The following is a 5,250-nucleotide window of genomic DNA, read 5'->3' on the forward strand; positions in this document are numbered from 1 at the left end:
CTTGTTGTTGGCGGAGCTAAACTGAACAACTGACCGCATCACCAGACAAGATTTCATCATAAAATGTGTTCCTACGCTAAACTGCCCTTGTGAAACATGAAGAAAATAGATATGTTTCGACAAAAGAAAAGCGAATTAAAAAAAAGAAAATAACGATATAAATTCATGCAACTTTTTCACGTGTATCAACGTTTCAGTAACTTTGTTAAAAAACATTTTTTTACTACAAAGCGAGTGTTTAAACGAAGTGCATTCTGATTTTTCGTCCGCAGGGGGCGTGTACATGAAATGAGGTGGGAAGGGAATTTAAATCTTTGATTTAAATGAAACCAGCTTTTGCCAAGTATTATTGCCTTTTTTCAAAAAGTATATTTTTCTGAATTTTAACAACAAAAATGGACATAGCTAAGTATTTTAGGGCAAATTAGTTATTAAATTATCTTTAATCATTTTTGAGAAACTTTTATTTTCAGAGATTTGTTCAGGAATTTATTGGTACAGTAATTTACTGTCATCAAAGGTTGGCGTACCAAAAAAGTATATTTTTTCTCAATTTTAACAACAAAAATGGACATAGCTAAGTATTTTAAGGCAAATTTTTAATCATTTTTGAGAAAGTAGCAGTGAGTAGTAATTTACTGTCCTAATTCAAGGTGATTTACAAATTAAAAGCAGGTTATAAAAGCGCGTTAGACTATTTACAAATTTATTTTATGAAATTAACAAATATCTTCACATGCATACATTTGTGAAAAATGCATTTGTGAATTTTCAGAATACATTTGTGAATCCCTGTTTGTGCATTTATTCTATATGAGACTGTTCTGGCTCCACAGGGACTGGTTCAGTACGGCCAGTCGTTAAATATAAAATCCGACCTTTAAAAAAAAAACCCAAACAATAACAAAACAGTTTAGCTCTGGTGAGAATGTGCAACTCCAGTAAAGTGTAAAAGTAAAGTTCCAACGGGGTGTTTGCTACGAATGAATAAATAAACAGTCGTCCAGATTGTCCTGCAGATGGCAGCATTGTATAACAGTTCCGTCCTGGAACATTTTTTTAAAACGCTCAGTTTTGCACTCCTGCACAATTTCCACTAAATTTCACATAACACTTTTTTTTTCCACCAAATGAATAGCATTAGTTTTTCAAAACCAATTTTACGTCTTAATATCCGTCTATAGTATCTGTGACATATATCCAGGAGAGAGGAAGCAAAGAAACAATTTAGAGTTCTGAGTTCAAACTGGGAAAAAAAAACACGAGACAATGAATAGATGGTGAGACCATGTCATATTTCTCCTTCTAGAAATAAAAAAAAATACAAATAAATTACCCAATGGAAGTTAATGAAGTCTCACAAGTTGATGAGGGGAAAATTGCAGTGAAGAGGGGTCAGCGATTTCTCTTTAGCCTTTCCCTCTTCCGAGGAAATGGCTGCGGTCAAGATCCTCACATTTAGAGGACGCTCAGTACTCTAACATGTGAGCCAGAGACACAGCTGGAGGGTGGGGGTGCGGAGATTAATGGTATTAAGTGGTAGCACTTGGCCAATGGGGTAACATATCGTCCCGGTTCTTGATTCCACACTGATAGTTTCATAGACCTTGGCTCTTTACATGCTGACTTTTAGCTGTGATTTACAGGATTTTAAATAAGCCCAGCTGCATTTTATCATCACAGAACCTGAGAACGTCTTCAGTTTGGAGTCAAGTCTGTGTCAGTTCTATCAAAAAATACAATCAACACTTTGGAACCGATAAATCGCCTCCTCTGTCCACCTTGACTTTCACCAAAAAAATCTAAAGAAAGATCAGTCTTTAGAAGAATCACTTTATTCTCACTCTCTTCTTTATTCTAACAGTTTTCCCTCAGATTGATGGAGCAGGAATTTAGGAAAATGTTTTTTTTTATTATGTATTTATGTACATGTGACATTTGGGATGCAGTTCTCAGAGCACACTTTTCTGATGGTGCGATGGGAATGTGCAGTATCTGATAGGATCTTCAGACAAATCTCTGAACCTCATCCTCTGATGATGCAGGTTTTTAACAATATTTGACATTTGGATTTTGTAAGGCAACAGCATGGCCCGTCTGTATGGACTTGGCTTTTAGATTCAGACTCAGTTATCCCCACGAGGCTCCAGAGAGTGTTGCCTTCATGGTCTGTTGTACTGTAGGAAATTCTCCTTACTGGTCAGTTCTCACTGTAGGAAATTCTCCTTACTGGTCAGGTCTCTCAGTTTCTATTGGTTATTCCTGGCTCAGTTTCTATTGGTTATAACCACAGAGCAGGTCACTCAGAGGTTGTGTCTTGGCTGCATGTGGCCCTCAGACACACACGCACACACACACATACACACACACATACAGACAGGTGTGTGTCATGCTGTCTTTTTGTAGGTGACATTCAAGCCTCATTTTTCTGTCTTTGCTCCACGGGAACAGCCTTGTCATCAAGTTGAGCAGGGAGCCAATCAGAAGTCACTTCAGTCCAACTCTTGACTCTAATGAGGAAAGTGTTCAGAGGAAGCCAGACACACACACACACACACACACACACACACATGGTGCATTTGAGCTGAATTAAAAGCAGAGGATCTGAACCAAAGTCCTGTCTGCCTTTGAGCAACTTTGAGTGAAAGTGTCCTGGTGTTCTGGATTGAAGAATGAAGAGTGTGTGTGTGTGTGAGAGAGAGAGTATTAAAGCGTATGTGTGTGTGTGTGTGGCCTGTAAAGGGGATATCAACTTGTTGGACCATCATCAAAATTTTGCCGTGTCTATTTCAGGACGTCAATTTTCTACTTAAGACCAAAAGAGGTTAAGAATAAAAAAGTGATGGAATGTGAGGAAAAGAGCAGAAGGACAGAAAACACAGAGAGAGAGAGAGAGGGGGGGAGAGAGAGAGGGGGGGGGCAGGGAGTGTGAGGAGCAGTGGTGTAGAAGCCCCTCAGCGTGTGCTGCCTCTCACACACTATTCAAAGCGAGTGTGTGTGTGTGAGTGTGTGTGCATGTGTGTGTGTTTCTTCACAGATGTCCTTGAACAGAACCCCCTCAGCTCCGTGGATCCCTGCTGCCACCGCGGAACATTTGACAAGCAGCAGGCTCTTGTTAGAGCGCTGTCAAATTAAAGGTGTGTGTCTCTGTAAGTCTGAGGGCTTTTTTTTTTTCCTTTTCTTTTCTTTTTTTTTTCAGGTGCGTGCGTGTGTGCGCTCGTGCATGTGTGCCTGCATGGGCAGTGTGTGTGTGTGTGTGTGTGTGTGTGTGTTTCAGCAGCTCTATTCAGAGCCCTGTCAAATTAAAACTACCAAACAAACTGTGCATGTCACACAGACAGGCCAACTGGTGTCTGTGACGGCAGTGGAAGGCACAGCGCTGCTTTGTCTGTGTTTGTTTGTGTGTGTGTGTGTGTGTGTGTGCATGTGTGAAAGAGACTTGGGTTTTGTGGCATGCATCTTTTTTTTTTTTTACATGCATCTTTCACTTGTTTGCAATAAACAAATACATTGGTGGAAAGGAAGAATCTAATGAGGTGTGTCTACGGGAAAAACATGTGTGTCAGTGTGTGTGTGTGTGTATCTGCCTTACAGACACTCACTCACATACAGTATATACACACACACACAGTCATCCTCACAGTAGTAAAGATTTGTCTCCAGGCAGATGATTTTAACAGGATTATTGTTAAAAAAAAATAGTGAAACAGATAAAAAACAGCAACGTGTTTACGATTAAAAAAAGTATTTTCTTAGCAAAGGAAAATTAACGTATTTTTTTTAGTGGCCACATTTAGCTATCTGAGCAAACTTTTACGTCATTTTTTGTAAATATTTTTACGCCTAGCTCAACACTTAGGCATAGATGAACAATCTGGAGCGTTAATGCAACCAGCGTTCTGTGATTTCTCAGGTCAAGTTTGAATATTTCAAGGTCACTTGGCGGCGTTTCCCTGCTCATCCCTGACCCCACTGTATACTCTACACGCCCCAGTGTGTTCAGTGTGTGTATATTTGTACTCCACGGAGCACGTGTCAGTGTTTTAACCTCACCTCCATTAGCAAACCTTATGATTTATGCAGTTGCTAGCAGACTAATATCTCCACACTTTTTTTTCTTCCTCTTCTTCTTCTTCTTCTTCTTCTATCTGGTAGCTGTGAGGCCGATTCATCTTAAAGAGTGATGAGGGGAAGTTGCTCTCTATGCAAAACGCATTAAAGCCAAATGAGGAGTCTATTACTCAAATCTGGCTGATAATCCGTTAGCTAAGGACCCCTGGTCGCTAACTAAGCAGATTAAGATATGTCATTGCCACCGCGACCGGGAGGACGACAGCAGACTGCTTATGGTACAGGACACACACACATATGGTAACATGCGACACCGTCACACACCCCTCTTATCTACAGTGTCTCCTCTCCAACACACTTCATAGAATTAATTCTCTCTTCTCCGCCCATGTGTGTGTGTGTGTGTGTGTGTGTGTGTGAGGCACAGGGGACTCATGAAGAGGCCGCTTCTCTATGAACGTGGACAATTCATCATGCCTTGATTAACATACATGATTTTATCTCCCCTCCTTCCACTGCTGCCTCAGTCCTGTGGTGATAATTACAAATAATTTATTCCTCCTGTTTAATTAAGAGGCATTCCTCACACAGGAAACACACGGTAGAATCCCACGGACTGAAGTCGAGTCAGTTTAGCCAAAATAAGGAGAGCCGTGCAGCCTGGTGTCCATTCAATGACCAACACTGGGTCCTAACAACCAGGTGACTGCTGCGACTGCTGTGTTGAGCTCACAACAATGAAACTACTCCACTCCCTGGTGGCGTGACGGAAGTGCAGCCCACTGCTGCGTCGTGGGTGTGAGGTCTGAAAAATAAAAAAATCAAAAACAGAGAGAGAGAGAGAGTCTGAATGTGGTAGAGCGGTGATCAGACCAACACACACCGTATTCAAACCAGGTTTAATACCGTTGATGCTGCAGCGCTGATCAATATTGGTCACTCTATCTAATGAGAGCCGTCCTCCGTGCCGCGTGGTCACCTTCATATTCAAACGGCGCTGTTTTGAGCAGCCGTTATTTGAAAGTGTTTGGCGTCGCCTCAGAAAGGTCTCTGGTAAGATTGGACTCGCCCTTTATCAGGGCCGAACGCGTCCTTGGTGGCCGTCATCACACATTCACACCCAACTGAAATCCACACACACACACACCTACACACACACCTACACTGTAACACACGTTA

Source organism: Cynoglossus semilaevis, chromosome 20 (genome assembly GCF_000523025.1).
Source record: "Cynoglossus semilaevis isolate Cse_v1.0 chromosome 20, Cse_v1.0, whole genome shotgun sequence".
NCBI classification, from domain to species: domain Eukaryota; kingdom Metazoa; phylum Chordata; class Actinopteri; order Pleuronectiformes; family Cynoglossidae; genus Cynoglossus; species Cynoglossus semilaevis.